Here is an 11156-nt window from a genome sequence, read left to right on the forward strand (position 1 = left end):
GAGAGAGAGAGAGAGAGAGAGAGAGAGAGAGAGAGAGAGAGAGAGAGAGAGAGAGTGAAGAACTGAATAAACGAAGGTAATGGAAGCAAATGATGAAAAGGTGATGCATGTGTGTTATATATATATCGTTTTGAAAGAAGAAACAGAATAAGAATAAGAAAGGGGAGAAAAGGAAGAAGAAAAATGGAGGAGGAGAAAATGAGGAAGAAGAGAAATGGGAGAAAAAGAAGAAAAACAACAATAGCAATAACAACAACAACAACAACGACAACAATAACAAAACAAGAACAAGGCAAAAAAAAAAAAAAGAGCTCATAACTAAACCAAATTGAAAACATTCCAACACACTTACACGAAACAAGAGAGAGAGAGAGAGAGAGAGAGAGAGAGAGAGAGAGAGAGAGAGAGAGAGAGAGAGAGAGAGAGAGAGAGAGAGAGAGAGAGAGAAAAACCCAATGCCGCGGACAAACATCTTCAATATTAAAGTCACGGAGAGAGAGAGAGAGAGAGAGAGAGAGAGAGAGAGAGAGAGAGAGAGAGAGAGAGAGAGAGAGAGAGAGACGTAGTGAGAGGTCTGTAAATATAATATGCATAGCTGATCCCATTTTTTATTGGCGCCGTGGCACCCTAGGGATATAGAAAACGGATCTGTGCATGCTGGACCAGTGACGGGGTACTAAAGTAATTCTCTCGGAACAAACTGTCACATTCTTAGTGGTCCTAATGCGCGGCGGTGTCAGATGCTCGTCGTGAGAAACATTATTTCTTTCCGGATGCTAGCTGTTTATTGTGGTGTGTGTGTGTGTGTGTGTGTGTGTGTGTGTGTGTGTGTGTGTGTGTGTGTGTGTGTGTGTGTGTGTGTGTGTGTGTGTGTTTGTGATTCTGTATCTTTATTGACCAAGTTCTAGTGTTAACGCTCTCTATCTCTCTCTCTCTCGACACACACACACACACACACACACACACACACACACACACACACACACACACACACACACACACACACACACACGGGGTTTGAATCTTGCATCAGGCGAAGTCATCCCAAGTATTACCACGACAGGACTGGAGCATAAAGTGGCGGGCCCCGGGAGGAGGAGGAGGAGGAGGAGAGTAGGGGACGACGCCGCACCACCGCATCCTTCCTTCCCCCAGCGAGAGTAATGCCGGGACGGGTCTATCTTTATTAGGTTAACAGCATTACCCAAGGAGCCAGAGCCCACCTGAGACACTCCTGATCTCTCTCTCTCTCTCTCTCTCTCTCTCTCTCTCTCTCTCTCTCTCTCTCTCTCTCTCTCTCCCTTTTCCGTTGGTCAATAAAGAAAATATGGAAGTTTCGTGGCATTCTAAACTACTGAACCATACACACACACACACACACACACACACACACACACACACACACACACACACACACACACACACACACACACACACACACACACACACACACGGTAGTCGCAGGTGAAAAGAGAAATCAAATTAAGTATGGAGATAAGTAGACAGACAGACAGACAGACAGACAGACAGATGTACAATACAAAGAGTAGCATGTTGTAGAATACCGGCATAAAAGCATCGGAATGAGCTGGACAGGTGAGGTGGCAGGGATGGACAGGTACGGCATGAGAGAGAGAAAGAGAACAGGTGTAGGGAATAATGAATGGGCTGGGGAAGCAATAAGAGGCAGATAATATGAAACGAGAAATGACCATCACGTACGTCACCAGGCGCCTTAATGTGTAAGCACAAACACCACTTACGGGCCATGTATTGCGCGTCGACAAGACAGGCAATTCACTAAAAGGAAACTTGTACTCACATTTACGTTACGTCACTTCGAGGCTAACGGTGGTGGTGGTGGTGGTGGTGGCGGTGGTAGTGGTGGTAGGTAACCAGGCCGCCAGCACTCTGTTGGTGATAGAAATATTTTGTGAGGCAGTAAGAGTGTTATTTGTTATTTTTTTTATCCTATTTATTTATTTATTTTATTTATTATTTGCTTTAAGGAGAGAATGATTGAGAATACCCACACCATCTACCCTCCCGTCTGTTTGACCTGTCCTTAAATATGCAATGAGGCATTTCAGGGACGTGGGACGAGAGAGAGAGAGAGAGAGAGAGAGAGAGAGAGAGAGAGAGAGAGAGAGAGAGAGAGAGAGAGAGAGAGAGAGAGAGAGAGAGAGTTACACAGTCTTCAATACACTTAACCTCCACTTAATTAACTAAAGGATCTACCCACGAGCACTTCCATCAACACAACACGATACCTGACATGAGAACATTGCCGGGAGATGCGTGCGTAAGACATCCATGCCACACACACACACACACACACACACACACACACACACACACACACACACACACACTGAAACATAAGCAAACAATTTCCTACACCTATTCAACACCAACGACACTTTTTCCGGTGCCTGTATTCTCTCTCTCTCTCTCTCTCTCTCTCTCTCTCTCTCTCTCTCTCTCTCTCTCTCTCTCTCTGTCTCTCTCTGGCTGCATGGAGACTCTAATTCCCACAAAAAAAGAATAAAAAAAACTCTACTTACAAATATTCACAAACAAGAATACAAGATAAAACAAAATATCGTCACCATCCTTCATCATTACCATCATCATCCCATTCACAATACCACTGCAGGACGATCACGCACACAAAGAGAGCCACAAAAGGAACACCAAACCTTGCCAGCCGTAATCCCCGCGGGTCGAGTTGCCTTCACTAATAAGGACAGTAAACACAGGCGGTGTCAGTCTCGCCTCACCTCGCCCATCACTCACTGAGTCACGCAGCTCAACTCAACCTGTTATTTGCTGCCTTATTTCTTATGCCGCAGAGTGAGAGAGAGAGAGAGAGAGAGAGAGAGAGAGAGAGAGAGAGAGAGAGAGAGAGAGAGAGAGAGAGAGAGAGAGAGAGAGAGAGAGAGAGAGAGAGAGAGAATGTGTTATCTCCGTAATTTCCAGGTTGAACAAGTTTTCTATCAAATTATTTCACCTTTTTATGACCTTCATAATCATATGACTTGCGTTTGTGTTAACTGTGATGCATACTTACTTACTTAAACACACACACACTCACACACACACACACACACACACACACACACACACACACACACACACACACAATTACTCACCACTCTCTCATTGAAGCTGGTTTTCAGAGGTGAAGAAATCTCATGTGACGAGATTTTTTTTATTTATTTTTATATATGATAAGAGAATGTGGTATTTTCCCTTCTCTCTCTCTCTCTATGACAGCAATATAAACAACAACAACAACAACAACAACAAATATTAATAATAATAATAACAACAACAACAACAACAACAAAAAACAACAACAACAATAAAAAATGAGTAAATATGCCAGGAGGGACTTTTCCTTCCTACATCCTGGTACGTATTGTCTCATTTCCTTCTCTCTCTCTCTCTCTCTCTCTCTCTCTCTCTCTCTCTCTCTCTCTCTCTCTCTCTCTCTCATGGTATTTTCACCCTTGGAATACAGAACACACTATAACATATACTTCACCTTCCTCCTCACTTCCCCGCTTACTTGTACAAATCCTGCTTGCACCAAAAGAAATACTGCGTTCTACAACCAACACGAATCGAGGTGCATGAAGAGCAAACACTGATAATTCATCTGGAAACTGTCACTGTCCCCCTACAGCCTTTGGTTAGTTTATGTTGTTTTCTCATTCTGACAGAGGAAAATTTCGAGCTCCGGGAGAAGATACGTGCTCAAGGGCCGCAGCGCATCCACCATTTGTACCACCAAGAACACAATATATTTACAGGCAGCTGAGAGAAGAAAAACGGTGGTGAAAGCATGCATAATCAGAAGCAAGGCAGGAAGAAGCAGAAGAAGATGGAAAAAAGGAGGAGAGATATAAAAAAAGAGGAGGAGGAAGTAAAAGAGTAAGTAAGAAAAGGTAAAGAAGGAAAACAGAAGCAATGCATGCAGAAGCAGCAGCAAGGCAGAAAGAGAGGGAAAAATGTAAGAAGGAACGAGGTATAAAGGAGGAAAATACGAGAAGCAAGTGAAACATTAAGTACGAGTAAAAGAATAAGAAAAATAGTAAGTAAAAGGAAAGAAGAAGAAGAAGAAAGACACGGTGAAGAATAAGCAGCAAATATATAAGATGCGGAGAAGGAAGAAGACTGTGGTGAAAATCAAGAAAGTAAAAATTATGGAAGACAGAAAAGATACATCTTTCACTTTACTGATGTTTCTCCCTTCCCTTTGCAGATCATCCATGTATGACTTGTGGGAGCAATCTCTGTCCCTACAATGAGAAATGAAGTTTATGAACTACCACCACTGACGATCATCGAGTGCATGGGGTAAACACAGGCATTACTGATGGGCTGAAAAGTAAATATGATGTGTGGAGATGTATGACGTACCTAAAAATTAAAGTGGAGAGATGCATTTCAGAGATACTCAGAAACGGAAAAATGAAGATACATTGCAAAGAAAAGAAAGAGGAGTGTGAAGAAATATTTCAAGGAGGGACCTGTCTATTGATGTAGAGATACATTTCAAACACACACCTTAAAGTGTGGAGGTGCATTTCGAAGAGAGACTCCAAAATAAAAGTGTGGAGATATATTTTCAAGAGGTAACTCATATATTTAAGTGTTGGGATACACATGAAATTGACAATTCTGGTACTGCAAACTAGAGATCCACGTATCCCAAAAAAAGGTGGCCGAAAAATTGAACTGCAGAGAAATCTTTCAAGGAGCAACACGAAACAATGAATTTTGGAGATGAACATGAAAGAATTACCTCGAACTCTGAAGTGTGAAGACATATTTCAAAGCAGTCTCCAAGAAATTGTATCCTGCAGATATAGATCAAAGAGGCACCCAGAAAAGTATGGATATGTATCTCGAAGGGGCACCCAAACGTAGTGTGAAGATACATCTCATATAAATACATGTTTTGTTAATGTAATCAAATTGTATAACTCAGCTTTGACGTTCCAGTGTCATTCCATGTCATAGCTCAGGGCAGCTCCAAGATTACTGATGTTAATACATTTTCCTTTGTTAATATGCTTTGTGATGTGTCATCTAATTTGCAAAGGAACGATTTCTCAGCAGCATTCACGCCATCGGACAGGACCAGTTGAGTATTTCTTCCTTATCATTATTATTGCACAACGTGACTGTACACTCCACTGCTTACACCGAAAGAATTTTGCCTCTGTATCTGCGTCATATCAAGAAAAAAACAGGTAAAAATCAGGAAATTCTGGATTCCTTCTACTATATATTTATCTCCACACTAAGACCTTTCATGACGACGAAGTGACGAGGACCGCGATGCTCGTGGTGATGGATTCCTTCACGGCAACACAACAAGTCAGGACCATCACTATATTTACGAGATTGATTTTTCTTCTTATATATATATATATATATATATATATATATATATATATATATATATATATATATATATATATATATATATATATATATATATATATATATATATATATATATATATATATTATAATAATGATAATAATAATAATAATAATAATAATAATAATAATAATAATAATAATAATAATAATAATAATAATAATAATAATAATAATAAGTATATAAAAATATACCCAAAAAGCACATAGCATCCCAGAAGTGTTCATGTTAACCAGCTCGCTGTGTATTCCCTCTAGTTGCACACAAAAAAACGTATACACTCGTTGATTCAATTGAAAATCATCATACAAAACATAATAAAAATTAAAGTTGTGGGCAGGAATAAAGGTTCCTGTGGGTCTCATTTAAAGGGCGGCGCGGACATTCAAATATTTCTTGCCCCTGAGCTGGTGCCGGACGTACGAGCACTTCACCATCCACCTTTAATGCAGAAGTTAAGAAAACCCTTTCAGCTAATTTCCTTACATAGATATAAAGCTTTCTTGACATACTTCCACTGAACACTGATTGTTTCATATATAAGACGGACATAACTCCTTATTGACTGGTCTCACCGTGATCACAATCATCCCTTTATTTAAACACTTCAACTGTTGTTTTCTAAGACAATTTACTTCTGCTCCCAAGACATACTTATGAGGGAATTTTCTAGACCAGCCGTCAAATGTAGATGAAGAAATGAACATAATAATGCACATGATAATTTTAATCATGAATAATCTCAGTACAAAAATAACGTTACAATGTGCCAGCAATCCTACATTTTATAACAATTTAGCAATAATTCTACTTGTCACAGTGTGCCACTGCTGCAACACATGCTGACTTTGACAATAGTATTTGCACACTCAGTTTTTGCTTAATCGTACTCACCTTTCCTATTGTCACACACACACACACACACACACACACACACACACACACACACACACAGAGAGAGAGAGAGAGAGAGAGAGAGAGAGAGAGAGAGAGAGAGAGAGAGAGAGAGAGAGAGAGAGAGAGAGAGAGAGAGAGAGAGAGAGAGAGAGAGAGAGAGAGAGAGAGAGAGAAAAATAGTTTCCTTCATGTCTAGTATTCTCTTTATTCTCTTATGTTGCTTTTTTCCTTCATTTTATTATCCTCTTTTATGAGCTTTTATGGGTGACTTTGTATCATCACTGCTTTTCCATAGGTAAGAGCATTATCTTCTTCATTATTCCTTTCTTTAATTTTCTTTCATTTCGCATTTTTCAACTCTCAGTTCCCAGGCTCTCATATTTATCACATTTTTTTTTTTCCCTGCAGATCACAAGTATCATCCTTTCTATCTTATTCTACATTTGCTTAGCTGCTCGTCTCTCTCTCTCTCTCTCTCGGTTTTCTTTCCCCCACATTATCTCCCTCCCCTCCTTTTCTTTCTCTCATTTATTTTTTCCCAGGACAATTTCCTTTATTTCATTCAATTTACATATTTCATTCCTTATTCTCCTATTTACGTTTTTTTTTTTTTTTTATACCTCTCCCGCACTTCTGCCGCCCCGTCGCCTTCCCTTCCCTCTGCTCTCAACTTCTGCAGCTCCAGTGAAGAACGCAATGATCGTGTTCTCCGGGCGGCTCCTCGTTGCTCACATTTCCACGAAAGAGATGGGAGTGATTCAGGGGGAGGGGAAGGAAGAGGAGAAGGAGGAGGAGGAGGAGGCCCTCAAGGATTGCCGGGGTATTGGGGGGATAATGAAGGGGAGAGACTGCAGCAAGGGAGGAAGGATAAGGGACGGGGAAATGAAGGGAATGTGCAGAAGTTGTAGTAGGGCTGTGGAAGGGTTGATGTTAAGGTCAGTGAAGGGGGTTATTAGGATGGAAGGGGGAGGGGAGGGGAGGGGAGAGAGAGAGAGAGAGAGAGAGAGAGAGAGAGAGAGAGAGAGAGAGAGAGAGAGAGAGAGAGAGAGAGAGAGAGAGAGAGAGAGAGAGAGAGAGAGAGAGAGAGAGAGAGAGATTTGATAAGTTACTCTTGGACAGAACAGCAGACAAAGATGAGAGGGAAAGATTTTTTTTTGTTCTCCAGTGAAACCTTGGAAACTGATAATAGTGGTAGTGGTGGTGGTGGTGGTGGTGGTGGTGTTTGGTGGTAGTGATGACGATGATGGTGGTGGTAGTGGTGGTGATGAGAATAGGAGAGTTCTGTGAAAGGGGTCTGGAACTGTTGAAGATGGGCTGATGTGAAGCTTGGCGGCGTGGTAAGGCAACGAGGCGCGATGGGTGAGAAAATATTGTTACTTAGACTCTGTTTCTTCTGTGTTTTGCTTGCGTTGACTGGATTGAAGAGTGGAATGACCAGCTAGCAAATCGAGGAGAGTATATATAAAACAAAAAAAAAGCGAAAAGAAATAAAAGTGATGATTCCAGACTTATCTTCCGCGGTTTGCGTGAAAAACAGAAAAATGTTTTGCGTCGACTACAGGAGAAAAAAAATGCATGGAAAACGAACAAATGGAAAAAAGGATGTCATGAATGGCAAAGGGACAGGACATAAAATGCAACAGCCTACATACCCACACACACACACACACACACACACACACACACACACACACATACACAAGACTGCCAACAAATTCATACATGCACACGAGTTAGCAAAGTCACATTAACACAGACACACATAAACGAGCCAGTCCAAGGGAGGCGGGACACAACACTAATGCTCGAATCAGTGCTGGGCTGTAAATCCAGGTCTGCCTCCACCACCACCACCACCACCACCACCAGAGGCAGCATACATACGTCCAATTACATTTAGCTCATGCTCCTGCTAAGCTCTCAGGCGACCATCCTAGAGGCACGACGGGACGGGGAGAGGGAAGAGAGGTGGTGGGATCAGGAAGAAGGGAGCAAGGATAGAAGTGAAAGGAAGTAAAGGAGAGGAGCAGAGGGTAAGAGAGAGAGACAACGGTAATCAAGAGGGACATGAAGAGAGGAGCAGGGCTAAGGAGCTGAGGAAATGAGGTTAGGTTATGATAGGGAGTGTGTGGGGGAAGATGCGGGGAGAGTAGTGACAAACAGGCAGGCAAACAAAGGCAAACAGGAGTGGCCATACAGACCTCCTCCGAGTAATGAAGACCCAAGCAGGGCCGTGACTTGGCAATGGCAGGAGACAAGGTTAGGGAGAACACCTCGACCAGAGAGAGAGAGAGAGAGAGAGAGAGAGAGAGAGAGAGAGAGAGAGAGAGAGAGAGAGAGAGAGAGAGAGAGAGAGAGAGAGAGAGAGAGAGAGAACGCGCACCCACACCCATTATTAACAGCTAGGCAAGAGGAACGACCTAAGACCCAAAGCAATGACCTTGAAAGCAGCTGTTAAGTGCGGCGACTTGGACACTTCAGCCAGGCGAGGTACTTTATTCACAGCATTTAGCATCCCTCCTTCTCCTCCTCCTCCTCCTCCTCGTAGGTCCTGAGTGGAATGTATTAAATCGCCTGGCCGGGTCCTGATAAACTGTCCAAGAGCCATTTGGTAAAGACGGATCCGGGACGTGGCCAGAATATTGGCGGAGGACCAGGAGAAGCAGCAGCAAGAGGAGGAGGAGGAGGAGGAGGAGGAGGAGGAGGAGGAGGAGGAGGAGGAGGAGGAGGAGGAGGAGGAGGAGGAGGGATAGGAACAGTATGTTGAGGAAAGTAAGTAGAGTGAGAGAAGAGGGAAAGAGAAAGAGGAAAAAAAAGAGGGAGAGTGATTAGATCGGGAGACTAAGAGAGAGAGAGAGAGAGAGAGAGAGAGAGAGAGAGAGAGAGAGAGAGAGAAGAGAGAGAGAGAGGAGAGAGAGAGAGAGAGAGAGAGAGAGAGAAAATATAAAAGCGCCAGTGAGTTACAAGATCGGGGGATTGGATCGAGGAGGTCAAGGTTCTTTAACAGGCTTCCAGTTTTGATGCAACCCGTGTGCCGCTCTCGTGTGGTTCCACTTTACTGCCCAATTTATATCACTGGTGCGCCGAGCCATTATCAGCAGCCGGGGAGGGGGAGAGAGGGGGAAGAGGGAGGGGTGTAAGAAGAGGAACGACGTGGGCATGTAGTGTAGACAGAAGGGTGCCGATGGGGGGGGGGGAGGAAGAGGGGGAAGTAGTGGGTTTGTGGAAGAGGGGAAGGTACTAGTGGCTGGGGTTGTGAGAAAAGGTTGGTGAGTTAACTGAGGAGGAAGAAGAGGAGGAGGAGGAAGGCTTGTGGTAAGTGAGGAGGGAAACGAAAGGGTGAAAAATGGTGAGGAGTGGATACAGAAGCGACGGTTATCGAGTAAAAAATCGGGTGAAGACACAGGGACGGGAAAAGATAGGCTGGGGAGATGTAGAGGGGAGGGGAGGTGAGGTGGGAGAGGGGTGTAATATTGCGGGGCAGGGGGTGGTGTTGTCTGCAGGGCGACGGTGGTGATATTGGAAGCTGTAACGTATAAGCCTTCCAGCAACGAGACACATTACCTTGCCCGCTCTGCTATGTAGGGCTGCCTCCCGATCCCTCCCCATCCCTCCTGGAGGCACAAAGCTACGCCACGCAGATTGATGGCTCGGGGGGGGGGGGAGCGGCAATAACAAGGCAGGAATCTGATACCACTTTAATTGATATTAACATTACTATCATCATCATCACTATCACTCCCATTTTTAATACAGTAAACAGTGGAGGATAAGCAGCAGTAGTCGCAGTCGTAGTCTCGGCCTGGATACTGACACTGCACGGTTCATGGAAAGTGAGGGAAGGTTTGGAGGGCCTGAACGTGCCCCCTTAGGATGTATGGTATATAGAGAGCCCTGTTGTATCTTGGAGGCACAGTATGGCTGTTGCAAGGGTCTCCTGTCTCACTGGTTAACTGGCTACGCGCGGGGCTGTATGGGCAACGTCCCTCACCCCAACGCTGATCTCCATGCACTTCTCTTGGTTCCGACCACTGCTGTTTGATGTGTGGTGGAGTTTAGCATGGTGAGTCGGTAGGTTGTGGAGCATTTGCAGGCACGGGTAGCAAGATAGAGTGCAGAATAGTGAAGGAGGAGGAGGAGGTGAAGAAGAAGTAGAAGTAGAAGAAGTAGAAATAAAAGAAGAAGAAGAAGAAGAAGAAGAAGAAGAAGAAGAAGAAGAAGAAGAAGAAGAAGAAGAAGAAGAAGAAGAAGAAGAAGAAGAAGAAGAAGAAGAAGAAGAAGAAGAAGAAGAAGAAGAAGAAGAAGAAGAAGAAGAAGAAGAAGAAGAAGAAGAAGAAGAAGAAGAAGAAGAAGAAGAAGAAGAAGAAGAAGAAGAAGAAGAAGAAGAAGAAGAAGAAGAAGACCACCACCACCACCACCACCATAACCACCACTACCACCACCACCCTCAGCGTCGCGCCGGCCGTCGTCAGGGAGGGTGGCTGCTTCCCTGCAGGTCGCGTGGCGGGGTCCCGGAATGACACTTTTATCAGCCATAAACATGCAAGGAGGGAGAGGCGGAACACTAAACCTGCTTCAATTTGAATAGCAAAGGCCAGATGGGTGACGGGAGGCCGTGATGGTCTTAATTTTGGCCCCAAACTTCCCCGTCACTAGCCATCCAGCCCTCTTGTATCTCCCGTCACCCGTTCCTCTCTCCCCATTCCCAGGCGACCTTACTCCTACTCCCCCTCACTCCCTAGCGACGTCCACCACCCGTTTACCGTCCTTATCACCGCCTTACCCTCCTCTCCCTTCCACTCCCC

At 44.0% G+C, this 11156-nt stretch overlaps 1 long non-coding RNA gene across 1 annotated transcript in view; it reads right to left on the minus strand.

Annotated features, from left to right (window-relative positions):
• Positions 1-1799: 1799 nt before the first annotated feature.
• Positions 1800-11156, minus strand: part of LOC135103976 (uncharacterized) — a 79866-nt gene continuing 70509 nt past the window's right edge. Inside the window, exon 3 of the long non-coding RNA XR_010270250.1 lies at positions 1800-1911. This is a non-coding gene — a long non-coding RNA (uncharacterized LOC135103976). The remainder of the gene's footprint in view (positions 1912-11156) is intronic.

The sequence above is a fragment of the Scylla paramamosain genome, chromosome 10, assembly GCF_035594125.1.
Source record: "Scylla paramamosain isolate STU-SP2022 chromosome 10, ASM3559412v1, whole genome shotgun sequence".
Lineage (NCBI taxonomy): Eukaryota > Metazoa > Arthropoda > Malacostraca > Decapoda > Portunidae > Scylla > Scylla paramamosain.